Source organism: Lissotriton vulgaris, chromosome 3_1, assembly GCF_964263255.1.
Source record: "Lissotriton vulgaris chromosome 3_1, aLisVul1.2, whole genome shotgun sequence".
Lineage (NCBI taxonomy): Eukaryota > Metazoa > Chordata > Amphibia > Caudata > Salamandridae > Lissotriton > Lissotriton vulgaris.
In genome coordinates, this window is record NC_141689.1 from 1542565326 (window position 1) to 1542586768 (window position 21443).

Consider the following 21443-nt stretch of genomic DNA (forward strand, 5'->3'; position numbering starts at 1 on the left):
TTTGTCTGATCTACTGGAAGGTGGTGCAGCTTGGCGGCGGTACCATCTTCGCAGCGTTCATTGATCTGAAGTCCGCCTTCGATCTAGTCCCGAGGGACAAACTGTGGGGAGTCTTGAGGAATTTAGGAATGCCTGTAGAATTGCTCGACCTGATAGTCAAATTGCATGAGGAGAACTTTGCGAGGGTAAGATGGGGAGGACAGGGTCAGGTGACCGAACCTTTCCCTGTCACCCGAGGTGTTCGTCAGGGGTGTGTATTGGCACCTACCCTTTTCTTACTGTTCATTGACCAAGTGGTCAAATTTTTTGAATCGACCCCGACAGATGCCCCTATGTTGGCAGGACAGCGTTTCCCAATGCTCATCTTTGCTGATGACACCCTACTCCTCTCCAGAACACGCAGCGGATTACAGCGGGCCTTAGACCGCTTTGAGGAGTTCTGTGTCATCAGCGACCTTAAGGTGAACGTGGGAAAATCCAAATTCATGGTGCTAACTAAGAACTGTCCTGTCCGGAGCTCAGTTAGTATGGGTGGAATCAAGTTGGATCAAGTGGAGAACATGATCTATCTGGGGGTTACGCTAGATAGTCGTTTGAAGTGGAAAGCACAAGTTGATGCTCAACATCTCAAGTTTGCCCGACTTACTGGCTGCCTCCTTAGCGAGCAAAGGAAATCTATCACCAAGCGGGTCACCCCAGCTCTTAAAATCTATGATGCCAAAATCAATCCTGCGATCCTATATGGTGCAGATCTGTGGGGCCATATGGATCTTACGGGTCTGTATAAAATACAGTGTAAATTCCTCCGAAATTTGGTTGGTTTGCCACAGTCGTCCCCCTCTATTCCCCTCTGCCTGGACTTGGGATGCCTTCCGATTAATGAGATGGCCAGATTTAGACTGGTTGCTTTCTGGAGGCGCCTATGGACCTCCCCCGAGCTTACACTATTTGCAAACGGGGTAGCAGAAGTTAGGTCAATCAGGGGATCGGAGAAAATTCCCTGGTTCCAAACGGTAAAATCCATCCTGATGGACATGGGCCTAGAGCAGTTATGGATATCCCCTGCCACCGTTACCTTCCCTTCCAAATTGGCATTAAAAGAATTGTATTGGTCTATGCTTCGTTTGACTAGAATCAATGCCTCTAGTTCTACCAACCTCACGGGCAGGTTCCTTTCCTTCAAGCTGGACCCATCTCGTGAACAATATTGGGATAAGGTTTCCAAATCCTTAGACAGGAAACTCTTTCACCAGTTCCGGGTGGGCTCACTGCCATTGAACACCTTCACGAAAAACTGGCCATCAAGTACCACGGATCATTGTAAATGGTGCCCAGGTCATAAGGAAACAGTGGGCCATTTTCTGTTTGCTTGTCCTAGATACCATGCTCCTAGGGCTAAATGGCTAAAACCATTGTTTCAGCGCCTGCCCATTAGAAAATCTGAGGAGGCCATTCATGTATTAAGAACTAACACACTAGAAGTTATTACAGTGTGTACGGCCAAATACCTGGGCTGGGCCTGGATACTCAGGGCAAAACATTAGTCTAACTTAGACCTTTTTTTAACACACCGATGGTATATGCCTCTTCTTTTTTTTTTTTTTTTTTTTTTTTTTTTTTATTGTTTGGAATTTATTTGTAATCCTTTTTCCCCTCAAGGAAAACTTGATTCAGTACTGTCTTTATATTGTTAATGCTTTTCTTATTGTTAATGAATTTATTGCTAATTAATGTTTGTTATTAATTGTCTTTTATGATTTTTTTTAAATCGAAATAAAGACTTTAAAAACTGAAACTGAAACAGTAAAATAAATAATTTATCATTTGAAACCTATGATGTCATATCTCAGAAAAGGAAGGGTAATAGACTGGGAGATGAAGATTCAACTTTAATTCCCTATAATAATCTTAAAAATCTGAACAGGAAGTTCCATCACTTTTGGGGGCGCTGGAGGCGGACGTTCTCTTCAAGTAGCACCCTCCCCAACCACCCCACCCCCTCCCCCACCTCCAGCCCTGCAGGGAGCTCCACTCCCTGCGTCTGTTTTCGAAGTTAGGAAATCCCGGAAGTTCCAAACAATAAACACCTATTTGGGGTGACTTTCTCTAAGGCACGTTTCATCATAACAGCTCCTCCCTGTCTCTCCCACAGAGCTGGTTCCACAGGTCTTAGAAGGACCTGGAACCCCAAGTGACAGCACCTCAGTCTAAAAAGAGACAGTCTGGGATGTTCATTGATGGCAGAGACTTCAGAGCAGGGGCTGTTGTACCTCAACACCCCCCCCCCCACACACACTCTAACAAGGGTTACAACTGGTCAGTAGACGCATGAACACGTCACATTACTGAGCACTGACAATACAGTTATTTATGGTTTTGAGCAGCCATACATAGCCCATTAACGCTGCCTCAGGGCGCTTTGAGATAAAAGGTAAACAGAGAGATAGGAGAGATAGTTGGGGCGGGTGTAGGACAACAGTTCTAACTAGAAGTCAATGCCTTGGGTTCCTTGGGAGACGGAGACCTTGAGAGGGTCAGGCCTGGCACGTGTCGGGATCTTCTGCCACATCCTTGGAACTTGTAAAGCGGGTGGTCGCTCTCTTCTGGTTAGCAAATCTCAGATGTCTACTCAGAGACTTGGATATATAGACTTGGTTATATAGCTGGGAGCCTGTCCCTAGACAGATATAGGGACTGGACTAAAGGTATCAAATTAGTATCTCTTTTTGACCAGGAGCCAATGGAGTGACTTGAAGATCACAGAGATCTGGTCCTTGTGTCTATGGCTAGTGATGGGTCTAGCTGTACAAGTCTCTACCACAAGACTATGATTTTGAGGAAGGCAGGGTTTTCCTAGCAGAAGACTTTTGAAAACTAAATGGGTCAAAGCTATGATTTTCAAACCCTGGACACACAACAGGCAAATTGGTTGGTATCAAGGGAAAAGCAAAACCTATCTGATATAAAGTGTCAACTGGAAAATACTCATTGAAAATCCATCGGAAAATGACAGCAGTTTTGAATGCTCATTACTGATCCTCTGCCAGTTAATCCTCCATTAAAACATTCTTATCAGAAGTTAATCTGGTATATGCCTGGGCACTGCCATTACATGCCAGGCGTCTGCCAACATACATCTAAGTGTTTCTCAAATATTCCAACGTGCTCCCAATTATATAGCCCTTAGTGTTGCTAATATGGTGCCCAATATGACAGCCTGCTGTGGGGGTTCTCAGTTGTGCAGAGCTCAGATTAAACACAAGTCTGCCAGGGATGAGCGCTGATGCTCAGATAGGATGAGGCTTTCTCAGAGGACCAGAGGCCTGGTCATGGTGCTTGGGGTCTGCTAACAGTGCATAGGTGTTGCTAATATGTCACTCAGTGTGCCAGCATGCCTGTGATGCTGCCCAGCTCTATCACCTATGCTTGTAGTAGTACGATTCCGCCAGTGAGGAGAACTAATGCTGAGGAAGGCGGAGACTTTCTCAGAGCGCCAGATGTCTGCTCACTGCTCAAATGATGCTCAATGTGCCAGCCATCCTGTGGTGCTGCTCAGAGGTGAGAGAGTTCTGCTCAAACACACGTCTGCCAGAGATTAGCTCTGATGCTCAGCTAGGCCGGCGCTCTCTCACAGTGCCAGGGGTCTGCTAGTCATAACTGACCCTCATGCGGATACTGCCATGATGCCCAAGAGTGTGAAATACACATTACTATGCCATTTACATATTGTATTGTATTGTATTGTAATTGCATTTATATAGCGCTTACTGCCCTTTACGAGGCGTTGAAGCGCTTTTTCGGTGAGTAGCACGATACTCCGGGACTTACATACATACATTGACCCTGCATGTAATCATCATCGCCATGCCAGTGAATTACTGAGGGGGGGGGTTCCAGCTGTGTGCAATAAAGAGCTACGGATACACACGTCATGGTGCAGCCTTCTATCATACGAATATACATATCAATGTGAAGGAGTAGCCCTGAGCATCAGACAGAATCATCTGCACTGAGGTGGGCACATGTCTGTCAGTGGGGTTAATCCTGCTCACACCACATCCGCTGCCCACATGACACTCGTGTACACATGCACACATGGACACCCTGGAAGGGTTCAAAACTGATTACAGTGAGCTGTCAACAGGCATTGGCATACTCTCTGCCGCCTCAATTTGCCAATTGGACAACATCAGTCTCACTTCCACAACCATCCATTGGCTGATTCCTTTCAGTGTATCACGTGACAGATTCCTGTCTTGGAATTTTGATGTGCTTAAAAACTAGCAAGCATTATCTACTCAAGATTTGACTAAACTGACCCAGTGATAGAGCGCGCAGGGACCTACTAGCTCAGTTTTACCATACTCACCTTGGGCCCATATAACATTCACACTTTGAACTAGCAGTCCTGCCTAACTAATTACTAATTTATTCACCCTATCAGTTTGCCCAGAGGTCAGTTTAGGACTTATACCTGTAAACCATGACTTCCCAAACCTCGTCACCTTATTATAAGTCCTGTGAAGATGAACCAGCTTTATGGGCTCCCATCCTGGCGAGGATATTTAATTGCGCAGCAGAAACTAATTTTCCGTCTACTTGGGGTCAATCGGTCATTATTCCTCTACATAAGAAAGGTGATAAATCAGAGGCTTCTAACTACCGTCCAATTTCATTATTGGACGCCTCTGTAAAGGTGATGAGTAGGATTTTGCTCAAGAGGCTGGAAGACTGGGCAACTGATTTTAACATCTTAACTAGAGTCCAATATGGCTTTCGGAAAGGCCTGGGCACATTGGATCAATGTGTAAATTTGGACCTTTTAATTAATAAATTTACTGTGGCTAAAAATGGCAACCTCTTTTTATGTTTTGCTGATTTGAGCAGCGCTTTTGATTTGGTTAACCACACCATTCTTTGGGAGGTTTTGCTTGATGCAGGGGCTCCGAGGGAAATAGTTCATTTTCTAGCTAGACTTTACGAAAAACTCTCCTGTAAGGTCCGCTATGGCACCCTTGGCGAATGCACCCCGTTTTTTAAAGTGTCTCGGGGCATACGCCAGGGATGTGTTTTGGCCCCGCTTTTATTTTCCCTCTTTATCAATGACGTCGACCGTTCCTTGGTTGACATCCCAGCAGATGCCCCCCTGATTGGTGGTAAACCTGTTCCGCTGTTACTTTACGCGGACGACGCTGTTCTTTTATCCCGAACACAGATGGGCCTTCAGCGCCTAATCGATAATTTTATGCAGTTTATTCAAGTTAGGCGGCTCCGCGTGAACAAAACCAAGACGTATGTTATGTCATGCGGTCGGGCAGCTAAGCAGGTAAAGCATACCTTTTTCCTGGATAAGGAAAAGTTGACTCCTGTCAAGTCCTTTTGTTATCTAGGAATTACATACAACAATAGCGGGTCTTGGACCTCGGAATTTGATTCTATCAGACTAAAAATGCTGCGGTCTACTAGCAGTATTTTTCGTTTTGCCTCTAAACTTGGCTCACGAAGCATTTTAGACATGATGAACATATACAATGTTTGTTGTGTCTCCTCTGCACTGTATGGGGCAGGTGTATGGGGCCATAGTGAGGGTACATCCCTGCAGAAGGAGGAAAATAAGTTTTTAAGGAGGTTGTTATGTGTTCCCCCTTCTGCCTCCATTCAGCTGATCCATGAAGAAGTCGGGATCGAGTTCATTTCTGACTTAGCAGCAGTCCGGCCACTTTTATTGTGGCGTTCTATTTGGGCTAAGCCAGAGACTCGATTTACTCAGGATATTATCCTTGATTGTATAGGCTTGGACCATTCTTCACGCATACAGTGGTTGAGTTACATCCACCGTTGGTATCTCCTTCTTTTTAATATTGATGTGTTCCGTGAGCCTGAAGAGGTTGTTTCTATCTCAAAAAAAGAAATTAAGACAGCGTTCCTAAACTTCCGAAAGGCAGAGCGAGACAAAATTTCTGGCAATCTTATTACCGTGAAATTTTATAAAGATTTAAATTTAACTTCGGGGTTCCAATCCTATCTTGTGTATGTGACCCGTCCCTCTCATCAGTATGTTTTAACACGTGTCAGATTGGGTATTGTTCACCATCTGGTTGCATTTCCAAACACAAGAACCAGTTCAGATATACCCTGTCCGTGTGACAGTATTTCTCGGCAGAGTAGTTGCCACTTTTTACTTTTCTGTAAATTTTTTCATTTTCTCAGGTTAAAATACCTTAAGCCAATTTTTATTAAATATAATATCCGTACTACAGAAACAGCACTGATACTTTTATCCTCATTAGAGAACGAGGAGATCTGCTTTTTTCTGGCTACTTTTATTCTGAAGTGTACAGCTGCCAGGAAAAGTATTGTACTATAATATTTTTATACTTACCTGTCTGTACCTATGTTATACAGCTGCCAGGAATTGTATTATGTTGCTATTACTGTTTACATTCCTGTCTGTATATATACGCCTTCAAGTTTTATATCAATTTCTGTAATTAAGGTATTATTCTTACTTTGTTGATGTCCACAGTATATTATGATTATTTAAAAATTTTGATGTACAGCTGCCAGGAAAGGCCTATTGAGTAATCCCTACCGATCTCCTGTCTGTTCATTTATGAATGTCTTGCATTTTATAATAGTACGTTGACTCAAAATGGCAAGATTACTTATTAATTGTTGCATTCCAGCCTTTTGCACATCGTCTTACCATCTTTTCTTATAAGTGTTCATATGGTGATTTTAAACATTTTTAACTATGTATCTTTTGCTTGTATGATTTGTATGTACAAATCGAATAAAAGCTTTTTGAATTTGAATTTGAATTTGAAGTCCTGTGAATCAAAGGGAGTTAGAATAAACAGGCAATATTTAAACATATTTACCTTTCTTATAATAACCACAGACTCAGGGAAAGTTTTAAAACCTTTATCTAAGAGAGATTTTCTGAGTCAAAATGAAAAGGGCCACAATATTGTGACCATAAGTTTTACAAGCAAGAATATAACCAGAAGGACATAAAGTTTGTAAGAAATCACAATAACACATGGGAAGGGTGCGAAAGGGAAATAGTACAAGGACATACCACATGGATTATATTTGCCTAGAATGGTGCAATGACCAATCCTGGCCACGGGCTGGGGTAAAAAGACCCGGACCAGGCTCCTGAGTAATCAGGTGCCCACGGGATAAGACAGGTGCAGATCAGCACAGGTGACCTCAGCTAAGTGCAACGCCAGCATCACACCCCTCTCTCTAGAAAAAGCCATTTAGAACCCCTATTCGGTAATCGATTCTTCTGACGGAGTGCTCCGCCAGCAACTCTGCTTCTCGATCGCCTATTGAGTGCGCTGGGTCAGCGACAGGTCAGCTATGCAGACAAGTCAGACAATTTCTCTATCTAAACCTACCTTAGTTATACCATTTCGAGGGCAATGTACCACCCCTAAATGTTGCAAATCTATGTGTTCCCCTTAAGTGATTGGTTGGAAAGACGAGGAGAGGTCATCACACCATACCAAGATGATGTAATTTCAATTCAGTTCATATTGATTGAATCCCCACACACAATTTACTTTCCCATGACTTTATTCCGCCCAACAATACTGTTCAACAAGTTTGATACAATTTATATAGCTTCAGTTTCTCCTGAGGTCAGAAGGGCGTTTTCTCATGGACATCGTGGGTAAGATGCTTCTTGGCCGAGGTTCAAGGCCAATGCCTCAGCAATTTCAGAGTCAGAGTGCGCGTGCGCTGCATCCTCCAAGATGGAAGATGTGACAGTATTCAGGCCCAAAGTACGAGCTAGTATCAAAGTAAAAAAGAAACATATTAGAATACAAAATTAATGAATGCACTGTATACCACTTATCTCTACTCTAACCCCATTACTTTATTTTAACTTGTGCAATAATAGTTAAGCAGAACAAACAAGTTTAGCACAAGCTGCAGCATAAGCGTTAGCATGTAAAATTTAAAGCAGCCATTTCTGGCACTAGTGCGCAGAAGCAAAGATTTCCCACCAAGCAAAGGGTACGTCATGCCACGTAGATGTGACAGACGCATCCGCAGAAGTTTACCCACGTTTTCGGCGGCCATTTTAATGCATTCGAGTAACTATTAGTAAAAGCACATAGGCAAGCTTCCCCTAGATACTAGAAATGTTGTGTAGTGCAAATATTAGTAAACAAAAATGTTGGTTAATATATTATAGGTTATTTAGAGGGGGCTGAGTACAAGCAAGATTCTGTATATGTGAAACCTTGCTCCATCAATCCCCTCTTTGATGATATTTAATATCATCACAAATTAAGGAACCAGATGCCAACTTCAACACTCTCCCAATTCAATTTCTTCTATTACTTGGGGAGTTTTCTTTTTATCATTATTCTGATAAACTTCCCTTCTCTTACAGATGTCCCCCTTTAACTCTTCGATTTGAATCTCGTCAATTTTCCTTCCTTCATTTTCTCATTAATAGTGTACCTTTTTCTATTTCAGCAGCATTTGTACCAAATCATTATCCCCAATATTATTAGTGATATTACCATTATTGGTATCAGTACTTTACCTACAATACTTCTACCTACATTAGATATCCAAGTACCAATAGAGGAGAGACCATCAGTAAGTCTCTTCCGTGCACTATCAACTTCCAGTGGTTTCAGTTCTTCTTCCAAATGAGTAATGTTCCTAACATACTGTAACTGCAGGACCAGAAATGGGCAGGAGACGTGTTTTAGTTACTCTGGCTTTTAATTGCTCATACAGTGCATCTGTACAGGTTTTTCGAACTGTGGACCTCCGTGGTGATCTGCTTCTCTCTCTGTGCGGTTTCTTACGGGTTCCCTCTTCTTTCCTCCGGACCGGACTCCGCCGCTCAGGGGGATCTGGAGGCTCCGTGCTGGCCGCCCACGCCGATGCCGAAGGGGGAAAAGGAAAAGAGAGGCAAGTATCAGAATAGAGCCACAGCTATGCAGGTTGAAACACAAGGTTGGGGGTAGTGAGGGGAACACGTAGTACAGTGATCTTGCTCTCGCTGTTTTAACTTCAAGGAGGAGGGCGAGTGCTCGTGTTTTCCCCCCTGGGGACGTCCCTCAGGTTCCTCCCTCCCCTGTCTGCTAGTCGTCGGGCTTTATCGGTGAACCACCCCAGGAAGCGTTTACGTACCTCCGTGAGCCGTACCCCTCCTGGCGTACGGCTGGGCGACGCGTGGTGTTGGCCTCCAGGCGTTCCCCGTTCTTCCTCTGGCTTCTCGGCGTCTCCTTCCTCCTGCACGGCTCGGTCCAAGCTGCTCTCGGAAATCCGCTCCCAGGTCCACTCCTGATCCGTCGGCTCTCCTTCAGAGCGAGGGGTCTCGTCGATCCTCCTGATGCTGTCGCTCCGCTTGTCCTCGCTCTCTCCGCTTCCTCGTCCTTCTTCTCTCCGCTCCTCCACGCTGCTTTCTCGTCCTTCTTCTCTCCGCTCCTCCACGCTGCTTTCTCGTCCTTCTTCTCTCCGCTCCTCCACGCTGCTTCCCGCCACTCCGCTCCTCTCCACTCTGACCGCTCCTCCGGTGTATAGACACACCTGGGGCTGGGCGTTCTCCTCCTTTATCCACCTGGGTGACTCCGCCTCTTCTCTACCGCCGGGCTGGTTAAAGGGCCATGCGTCTTCCTCGTCACAACTGTAGGTGTCGGGGCTGTACCACTCCGAATACTGCGTGGGCTGTGGAAAGAAGAGGGGGGGGTCACATTGGGTCAGTTCGCGCCCTGTGGCGGTGCTCCCAAGGGGGACCCCGTTACACATACCTTCTAATTTCAACACTTTATCAGATATGTAAGTACAACAATGTTGCGCTTTCAACATTCTACAGACCCCGCCCTCTTTTGCTAATAATATGTCAATAGCAAGTTGATTTTGTAAAACCATTGATCTGATCGCAACCAATTCGGTATTGATCAATACGAATCCTCCAGCAGTGTCAGTCGATAAGCGATCCACGAAGGTAGACAATTTGCAAATTCTTTGAGTATTCAGAACCACTCCCACTGAAGGTATCAATGCACTAAATATATCACCTACAAATTCTTCAAAACTAGCTCTTTTATAACGTGTTAGTTCATTTTCGTGTGCATTGCTTCCAGTGATTCTTTTTACATGGTATACTTTTGGGAATACTATTCCAAAATAGCAACTCCCATACCATAAATCAGGCAGCTTAAAGTAAGCTTTGTTCTCACATGGGGTACCGCAGGGTATAAGCGCTGTGGAGCATACGGTGGGGGAGGTCTATTATCTAACAGATCCTCTATCTCATCTTCGGCCTCATTTCGTGTTACATAACTCTTATCCACCTGCAACCTGAACTGTCTATCTGCGTACTCAATATTTTTCGCTGTCTTATTCTTGTCATGTGCAATGGCTTTCTGAGTTACAGTTTGCCCTTGCTGTATTTTTAGAAGTTTTTCAGACCAAATGCGTCTCCTCTTTGCCTCTTTCTGCCATTTGTTAAGGGTGTCAAACATAGCCTGTCTACTGCGCTTAGCAAAGAGACGCTCTTGTAAATACTGAATCTTTTTCTCGTCAAAAGACCCAGTTTTCGGCCACTGTAGTTCCACATTATCTTTGGTGTACTTATGCCATAAGGTATTAAAAAGAAGGGGACCTATCCCGTGCTTGCAGTACATATCATGGCTGGGTGTTCCCTCCGGAGGGGCTGGCTGGCTTTCGTCCAACCTCGTGCTCCCTCGGTGAACGCAGCCAAAGCATAATTTACTAAAGCACGGCATTGCCCTTTTCTACCTAATTTCAGCTGAAAAGGAATCAAGGATTATTGTTCATAACACAGAAGAATCAATAGTCATTAATCATCTCGCTCTCATACACATGGCCATGTTTTCATTCAAAGTCATTCTTTCATCGAAAAACAAATCTTCAATTTGACATCACCAAACAGAAACACAGATATTTGCAAACAAGAGGTGGAGCCCGTCGACTCCCACCTATGGAGAATACTTCTCAATCTTCAAAGCTGCAAAACGTCTTCTTATAACAGTCTTGTTCTTAGACTGCCTAGAGATAGCTACACAGGTTTCTAAACCACAGACCGACCTACGGGCCATCCGACAGCATTCATGGTTCACCTCCCGAACTATTCTGGCTAAGCCCGCTTTTTCAAGCGCCGCTCCAGATCTGTCCGGGTGCTACCCAATCTCAACTGCCGGCGTTCCCGAGAGCAGTCCAGCCAAGTGAAAACCGCAATTCCCACAAAGGCGTCTAGTCTCTATCTCTAGTTCACAGACCAAACCAGAGGCATCTGCACGTGCAATTTCAATGTTGCCCCGTCAGACCCCCTATTTCCAAAGTTTCTCCGTGACCACAGGTCACCAAATGCCAAGTTCCAAGTCCAAAATTGCAAAAAACGATATCCAACACAAAACGAGACAAGACACTCTCCTGGTGCACACAGGTCAGATTGTACGTTCTTCACTGCCAACTCCCGCTAAGGCCAACGTGGCTGGTTCTCGGGTTACACCCGAAGGACTCCGGCATGGGGCCACTAGCAGCTGGGGTTCTCGCGATCGGGAGAGCGGAGCAGACCCCGAATTCTTTTGGCCTATTCTTCAACCCCCCGATCAAGATCACCCCTTTCAATGTCCCGCTTCTCTTCTGATTACAGAGGGACGACCCCAACGCGGAGTCCCGGCGGAGTCCCGGCGGAGTCGCCAACTGAAGTACCGAAAAATATTTACCACCTCCCAATTAGAGTCATTTTCACAACCAATCACATTCCCATTACCAATAATCAGTCGGTTGGCAGTGCAGAAGGTCCAATCGTTTATTATAACAAACAAACTCTGCCAGAGGAGCTCCTTGCGACCTAACCCCACGAGGTCCGCCAAGAAGACTGCTGGCACATTATCAGAACATCACATATATACAGTTACATTCTTGAAACCGTTACCTAAGATGGAAAAATACAAGTTGGTACAGGTTGGTGCAGCAGGAAAGACCATATATGGGAGACAAAGCGCTCTTGTTTAGCTCATGCTAGATTAGCAAGGTCGTACGGGTGACTCCCTTCTGCTAACTCCGAGGGAGACCGCTCCGCACCCCTACCGGAATGTGCCTATCGGCCTCCTCCTGCTACCTATAATCTTGACAAGCCTAACGAGCTGAGACAGCAGTATTGCAACAGTTGGGCTATTTCTCAGGAGAACCACTTAGGTGCAAGAAATGAATGGAGTCTGCTAATGTAGGGCTTCGAGTGAGGCCACAAAATGACGTCGGTCAAGTCAAGCAAGTGTAAAACGTGCAAAGCAGTGTATGTTAGAACTCTAAATTACTGCAATTCGGGTTTATGCTAGTGTTTGCGTACTTGCGGTAAGTAATTTAGATACATCATGCTAATTCTAAAACATCGATTATATGCTTCACATAACCGGAAATCAATTCCGGTTCCTCAATGCACTTGTGAGGAACAGGGACCCTCTCCTTTAGTCAGGGCAAGGGAATTACCCCTTAAGAGTAACCCCTGCTCACCCTTTAGGTTGCGTGGCGCGAGCAGTCAAGGATAATCTCAGAAGCGCTAAGTTAGTTAAGCATTTGTAATCACACACAGTAAAAACACTGATTCCTCCACAAATAGACACCAGGCGTTGTACTTGTATAAAAATACGTAATCTTTATGTAAAAATATATGTAGCTTAGGCACAATTATCACAAGACCATTATAACACGTACTATGAGGCCACAAGGTTTAGAAAATAGGCAAGTGTTCCTTAAAAGTTCTTACTAGGCAGTTAGGTTGCTTCCAGGTGCTTTAATTACCAAGTCTGCTCTGTTGGGCAGTGTTTTCTCACTACCTGCTCTTCGTAGCGCTGTCGTACGCTGTCTTTGCTTCGTTCAGTGCGCTTCGGACGGGGGTCTTGCCAAACCTCACGCACCTCCCGGACGCATTCGTCCGTGGTGCGGCGTCTGATGCGAAGTGTGCAGGGCTTTCAGTGCGAGGCGTACAGCGATGTAAGCGTATCTGGGGCCAATAAAAGTGGGTGACCAGCCTTTCAAAGGTCTTAGTCTGCCCTAGATGTCCTGCCAATGGAATGTTTATGAGCCAACCCCAGTAGGAAGGCTCTGCGGCATGCGGGCACCACCAGCACACAGGCTGACCCCAGCTCAGCAGTCTTAGGCTCGCTATATTCTCCCAATAAATCAGATGTGAACCAGACTGGTCACCTGCTGCCTGGGCTGCAGCCTGTTGCCGCATACCCTCAAGAGAAGGGCACACTCTTTGCTGCTGACAAAACTCCTCCCTGGTGGGCCCTCCTTCCTGCTGCAAATGGGTCAGCTCAGGTAGGTCCCCCAGGTTGGCACTCTGTTCCCCGGTAGGCTTCAGGGCATCCCCCTCGGGGTCTGCTCCTTCCTGGGCCGTGGACACCAAGAGGGCCGGATTCACGTACACCCTGCCCCTTCTCTCTTAGGCAGGGATCTGGGCCGTACTCTCAGGTCCCAGATCTTTCTCAACACACTCCTTGGCTGCCATGGACCTAGTGGTAGCACACGCCCACTCAGGCAGACCCAACATTTGTAAGTGAGCTCTCCTCTCCACCGTAGCCCACTGGAGTACTCTAAATCATTGCCCAGCAGACAGTCTACAGGCATGGCGGGCCTCACAGCTACCTGAAGAGTTCCTGAGACCCCCCCACTCAAAGGGAACCTGAGCCACCTCACATTGGCTCTCTGAGCTGTCTGCTGACACTACGGGGTAGAATACATGAGAGACAACCTGCTCTTTGGACACCAACCGGGAGCTGACAGCAGTTACACTGGGTCCTGTGTCCCTTAGAGCCTCCACTCTATGGCCATCGATGGTCACCCACTGCCGGTACTTCTTAGTGTTTTCAGGCAGTGCGGGTTTAGGGACCATCTCAAAGTCTCCTAAGGAAACAAGGGTCAATTCTACGTGGCCCATCCTCTGGGGCACCCATCTCTTCCTCTCCCTGGGCTACACTAGCAAGCTGGTGGGGGTGGTGCAATGGTTGGTGCAGGGTGGTCCCTCATGTGACACTGGGGATCAAAATACTGGTGGCCTGTTTGACCACACTTGAAACATGAAAATGCCCACCTCTGAACAGGCCTACCTGTCGGGGGCACTGACCTCTGCTCTTGGGGAGGCTGGGATACCACTGCTTGGTTCCCTTGGGAATTACTTTGGAGCCCTCTTGGAAACTCCCTGGGTTTACCACTATCCCCCCACTTCTCTGCTGGGGACCCTGCCCACCTTTAGCGAAGTCTCCCACTGGACCCTTGCGAATCCTGGTGCTCACCCTGCGGTCCGCCTCCTCAGCAAGCTTCCTAGGGTTAGTTAGCTTGCAATCAATCAGGTGCTGGCGTAGCTCAGGAAAACAGTTACTAGATAAATGCTCCCATGCAATCAAATCATACAGTTGCTCAAAAGTTTCTACTTTGCTACCTTTTACCCAGCGCTCCTTTGCTCTGCAAAAAAAAGACACATATTCAACCCACGTGGTACCCTCTGACTTCTTGCAGGTCCTAAACCTCTGCCTATACATTTCAGGGGTTAAACCATAGCGGGCCATCAAAGCCTCCTTCATGTGGGCATAAACCATTCTACTTTCTGAAGGTAGGTCCAACAAGGTATCCCTCCCCTCACTAACAAAGCGACCCCACAACCCCGCTTCCCAGTCCTTCTCAGGGACCCGGTGGGACACCATAGTTAACTCATATGCTGCAAACCACTGTCCAATATCTTCACTTTTATGGAAATCCTTAATAACCTCTTTGGGTATATACACTCTACTCTCAGTATGCACTACAGGTATACTGCCACCAGAAGGGGAGATCTCTACACTCTTGGCCTTGATCTCCAACTCCCTCAATACTCTCTCATGTTCAAATTTCATCTTCATCTTCTCAAATTCTAACTTCTTGTTCTCTAGGTCCCTCTGACCTTCCATCTTGAGCCTAGCCATCTCCATATTATGCCGTCTATCTCTCTCCCTGTCCTTCATCTCCTCTAGAGACAGACTCCTTGAGGACACACTCGTGCCCGGGCTAGACAGCGCTTTTTCACCAACCAAATCTACTACTTCCACCTGCTGCTCTCCCACAGTCTCTCCCTTCTCCCCAGGCCCTCACACATTCTTGGGAGCATCCCTGGCCTCTAGCCAGGCCTTCAGGGCTTTGTAAAACTCCTCTCTCTTAGTGAGGCCTGTGATAGGGACTGTGAACCTTTTGCAAAAGAACGCGAGCTGCTTGGCATTGTAGGTATCTATTCTCTCTTCTTCCCAGGAGAGCTCCTCCGAGGCATTGGATCTGGGCTTGCCCATTGTAGAAATAACTAGTGATATCAATCAAAAATAGAATAAAAAAATCTCAAAAATGTATGTGGTTGCATTATGGTCTGCACTCACTAGTAGTGTACACTATAATTACTGTATGCAATCACAAATGCAAGTCCAGATCCTCACCGCTGATGACCAATGTTAGAAATGGGGGTCTCTAGTTGGCAGTGGCTGGCCACAGTCCAAGTAGGGACCCTTCTTCCTAAGTCTGAGTAAGGGGGCTACACCCTTTAATAACCCCTGCTTAACCCTGTGGTAACGTAGCACGAGCAGCTAGGCTTATCTCAGAGGCAGTGTGTAAAGCATTTATGATCATACACAGTAACACAGTGAAGGACACTACAAAGGGACACCACACAAGTAGTTATAAAAAATAAGTATCTTTATGTATAGAGTTAACACAAGACCAATAACGGTAAAATGCCACAATACTGGAAAATGGGGATACTCTTGAAAAGCTGGAAAAATAGTTCAAAGGGTTCAAATAGGGATTCAGTTCAAAGCAGTGGTCTCTCACTACCAGGACATGCTACACATATGAAGCCATGTCCTACCTTACACACACAATGCACCTACCATAGGAGTGACTGACAATTCACAGTCATATTTACACAGGAAGCATTTGGCTGTGGCACTGAATGGCAGTGGCACAGCACCCAGAGCATCTAATAACAGCAAAACAGAGGAGACAACAGCGAAAAATGGAAGGAAGACCCACGCCAACGGTGCCAGGTCTAGTACGCCCGCACACTGCACCTTTTGGACAAGCCTAGCAGGAGTCTGGCAGCAGAGTTATGCACAACCTGCAATTTACCTAAGAGGTAACGAGGGATGTCAAGCTGGTCCTGGAAGAAAGGGGAGAAACTTTCTCAGGGCTTTTAAAGTGCTGAAACATGTCTCTACAAGTTTTTTAACTTGTGTGGAGAAATTCAGATTCTCAGAATACCAAATACCCAGATTTTTAGCAATATTGTTCCCTGCACTAGGCAGGGGGAAGCCTAGGGGCCACAACTTAGCTCTAAAATCGACCGGAGAGATCCCACACAAGAGAAGCTCAGAGTTCCCTTTGTTACACTGCAGCTGAGCCTGGGCCAGCCAATGGAAAACAGAGGCAAGACAGTGTTGCGCCCACTGATTTATCGTCTCTACCCCAAGAAAACAAAAGCTCCCAATGATTCCGCCAGAAAAACCAGCGGAGTAACATAGATGTTAAATGTATGCATGTGTTGGAGATGGTGTTTGAGAGTGATTTGGTGTGCTGTGTTGTTCTCGTGGTGTAACATTGTTGTGCAGTAGACATAAGGAAGTGAAGTTGTGAGGTGTGCCACATTGCTTATATTGTTTACTTTGCGTTTGTTAAAGGCAGAAGGTGTATGAGTTAAGGGCGGTGGTGCAGCATGTGAGTCTTGTAGGAAGGCTCTAAATTGTCCAATGGATGAAAGGTGGTTAGAAGAGAGCTGCTGTGTTGCTCTATCTGTGTTAAGTGTGGTGGAAGGGAGAACGCTTGGCATTGGAGTTTGTTCCTTTGTGTGGTTTGAAAGATGGGTGTATGTTTGTATTTTGTGATGGAAAGTATTATGAGTTGTTTGTTGTGTCCTTCACGGCAATGAGGACACAGGACTCGGTGGTGTCAGCAGCAATACTTTATTCGTGACCATTCCTTTCCCCAGCCCTACTCTAACTGCCCCTCTATCTCGTCCCTGGCTCCTCCCCTTCCTGTTCCTCCCCATCTCCTCCCACCAACCACTAAAGTGCTAAGTCACATTCTTACATCTCCCCTCTTCTTGAACAAATGCAAAGTCAATCGTGCTGGCGACAGCTTGCTACCTCAGTGAGGGTGTGAACATATTTACAGTTCTTCAATCGACCGTGCATATTTTCGAATGGTTTGTTGCAGTTTCCAATAAGCTTCTGAGTTCTTGACTCCAGACTCAACGAGATTATCGGGTCTTGGCCGAACATTACCAGCCATGTCACTCTCACTAACTAGGGTCCTCACCGGATTGGCAAAGGCGTCTTTGACTGCAGATGGGCGATTTTAGAAATGTGACACATTTCTCGTGATCCACACATTTCAGACTTTGAAGCGATCATAGTTCTCTCTTGTTGGTTGATTATCAATGGCCCAGCTCGATAGCGGCAGTCTGTCTTCATTTGTGGCTCTGGTTTGACTGACACCTGGTCTCCTTCATGAGTGGGTGGTGTTCTAGCTCTCTTCCGAGCATCCGCATGTGATTTCATTTCATTTTGTCTTTTCCGGTTAGGGGCAGCAAGGTTCTCATGTTCAAAGTCATGCATCTCAGATTGGGAGTCATTATCTAAAGTGGGTATCCTGATTCGGTTCTGGGACTCATTTGCTGGCTCTGTTTGTCTCACCAACTCCCACTCGCGTTTGGGAATGTTGAACTCTTTGACCATCCAGGCATGTGCATGTTCCTCTCTCATCCCTTTTTTTTAGAATGATCTATCTCTGTCAACACATTTTGCCTTCCTTGCAGAGTGATGAGATAGTCCTTTCCTAACATGATGGGTAATGTCCCATATATTCGTTTTCCTTCTGCAAGCCCTTTGAGTCAGCTTCGCTGACCCCATCAGAGGTGACTGTATATTATTTATGTCTTGATATAACTGTGACTGACAGGACTTGTTGGGTGTCGGGGTGATCGAATATTCGGAGTCATCGGCATGAGATATGTTGCTCTGGACGGGGAGAACGTTCTCTGATTTCCTTGTGCATTCGGGTGATCGATGCCATGGGCGTTTTCGTGACCTTGATTCTGTGGACCAGAGTGATTGTACAGAGATGCCTTCTGAATCGGAGGAGTCTTTTACTGGTTTCCTTTGAGAACGTTCTTTTGGGTGTGTCTTGACTGGTACATTTCTTGAGCTGGTAGGCTGTGACGAACTGCTCTTGGAGTCGGAGCTATCTTTGGGACATTTCTTTGGGTGCATGTCTCGAAGGGTCTTCTGTGTTATTGCCATGGAGAGATTGTTTGATAGCCATACGTTTATTTCTTTTGTTTGATCCCAGGGCATTTTGTCTCTGCCTCTCTCGTATGATGTTAATTGTCTCCTCTCAATTTCCTTGTTGTTACAGGTGTCTTGAGTGTATTTGCCTACCCCTTTCTGGTGTCTGAGTTAATCACCCCGTCTTATGGGGTTTGTTTCTTCTTCTCGCTTGTTGGGTGCACTGACGTCTGTGCCATGGGTGAGATGTATCCCACTGTTTGACGCTTCTTCGGACTCGTCTACGAAATTTGATGAACAGTGAGTTGCTCGGGTGTGTTCATGTACTGGTTGACAGGGTTGGCCCTCTTCTGTCGAGATCTTGCGTATCGTTGTTTTCCTTTGATTTTGGGAAAACTCACTCACAGGTGACCACTGTGTTTTATCTGCCAGTTTCACCTTTCCTTATAAAGATGTTCCAGCTTTTATGTTGGTCTCAGTAGGCTTCAGTGAGTTAGGCTTGGATTGCCTGAGTTCAAAATGGTCGTCACTCAGCTGCAGGTGATTTATGCTTCCTCAGCACTGGTACTTGGCGATGTCGACATCTTGTTCTTTTTCTCAAGGTTACTAGCCACTGTGGTTGATGAGAGAAAGCTTCCCTGACACTTGTTTACTCATGTTTCTAGATCATTTATGTTCTTTCTCCCTTTAGTTTCAGTTACTTATCTTCACTTGGTGCTTAAAATGTATTTTGGGACTTGCACTTGCTCATGCTTGTTACACTTGGGACTTGCATTTGCTTGTGCTTGTCGCATTTGAGACTTGTATTTGCTTGTGCTTGTTGCATTTGAGACTTGGATTTGCTTGTGCTTGTTGCCTTCAGGTCTTGTCTCTACTCGTGCTTATTGCTTTCACGATTTATATTTGCTCGTGCTTGTTGCGTTCAGGATTTGCCTTTCCTAGTGCTTGTTGTATTTAAACTTTGCATTTGCCTGTGATTATTGCATTTGGAATTTGCATTTGCTTATGCTTGTTGAATTTGGCTCCTGCACTTGCTTGTGCTTGTTGACTTTATCTCTTGCCTGACTTTAAAATGACCGCCTAATGTTCCTGATAGGGGATGGGAGCAGGCACCTGACTCCAAGATGGCCGCTGACCTTAAAATCTCGTTTTACTCGAGATTTGGTCTCCGGTCTTCCTCTCCCGGCCTCCCTGACAGCAGACAAGCACTCACCGGCATGAGGATCACCGCACTGGCTCCCGGATCCATGCTGCACTAGGAACCGGTGTGGCCTCCCGTTTTCGCCACAATTCTCCCTCAGCAGCACCACAGGCATCTGGTGAGGCTCAGGGCACACTCGACGTTGGCATCTTCACGCTTGCACAGCTGGGGTGGGCACCCAGACTTAAGAGTCCAACCGCGCTGCCAGGGCACACTTCGCCCGACCTCCAGGTCACAGTGCTTCGTTCTAGGGACACTGCACTACCAGGGCCGATTCTTCTCCAGCACACGCGCAGGGGGGGCCACGCTCGTTGCGCCTGCAACTTTAAGCGCGCACCACCTCAGAAACCAGGTCACCGCTTTCGGGGATTAGAGCACTTGCCTAGCGCAGTCTCCCATCCCACTCTCGTCGCCATTTGTCTTGTCCTTCACGGCAATGAGGACACAGGACTCGGTGGTGTCAGCATTAATACTTTATTCGTGACCATTCCTTTCCCCGGCCTTACTCTAACTGCCCCTCTATCTCGTCCCTGGCTCCTCACCTTCCTGTTCCTCCCCCATCTCCTCCCACCAACCACTAGAGTGCTAAGTCACATTCATACAGTGTTGCACTTTGATGATCTTGTTGTGCTGGTGTGCTTAAAATGTTTTGTTTTGAGGAGTAGTGAAAAAGGTGCTGGTGTATTTGTTGCAATAGATGTAGTTGTATAGTATTGTTTGTGAGAGGAGGCTGTAAGGTAGATCGGGTGGTATGTGTTTATGAGTAGAGTGTATATTGTGTGTAGGAGGGAAGGAAGTAGAGTTAAGAGTGTTTGTCTTAGACTGGTTTGTTGCAAGAGTTGAAAAGTGTGGTGGTGTGCATTGTATGTGTTGTGCGTTTGTGTTATTATGGTAGAGGGAAGAGGAGGGTATTAGTTGGACAAATGATGGGAGGCTGGTGGGTATGTGTGGTAGTTATCATAGAAGGGTGTATAGATGTCGTTTGGTTGGTTTGTAGTGTATGCTGGTACATTGATTTGTGCATAGGGTTGTGTGTGGTGTATATTTGGTGTGAGTGTATTTCTATGTTTGTGGATGTGCTGGGTATCACTGAATGGGAACATGGGCAGCATTTCTGGCTCTGGTCCCAAGCAGTCTCGAACAGGCTCAGACAGGCAACTGCCCTTGACCACTCTGCCCTTAGCATCTACGCCTGGGCTGAGACTAGGACTGGGCGTTAAATTCCGTTCTGCTCACGGAATTTGCAGAATTTGGGTAATTTTGCGTTCCACGGAGAACGCCAAATTGCCCATAATTCTGCGTTCTGCGACTTCGCGCAATTTTTTGCTTGTTCGTGTTCTCAAAATGAGTGTTTTCAAGATATTTCCCTTTGAGCACGCAAACAGCGATTGCGAACAGGAAAAAAGCATTGCGAACAAGCAATTCCGTATGTTCGCGGAATTTCTGCATGTTCGGAGATTTTTTACTGTTTCGCTGAGATTTGCGAAACGCAATTACGCAAATTCCGCCCACCCCTGGCTGAGACACCCTAAGCCTGGGCTTTTATAACCCTAGTAATCAGGTGACCCTCTTCAGCCAATGGGAACCCTAGCCCTAACACCATCCAATCACAATACTTCCCCTAAAATCTAGAATCAATAGGAGACCAGGACCTTGAAGCCAATCTTACCCCAGTCCAAGCGCCAATGATCTGTACGTCCAATAGAGGTCCTAGCCCTACCAGTAGACCCAACCCAAGTCCAGCAACCACTCACACCAGAAGCCTTAATCGCTACTTCCAATTAAAGGCCTAACCCTAGCCCTAGTCCCACCATAGTCCCAACAACCAATAACAGAGGTAGCCCTAGTCCCTACTGCCAATAGAAATCCTAAACCTAGCCCTAGTCCCAGCCCTACATTGATTGAATCACAGACCCAGAAACCAATCAGAGCCC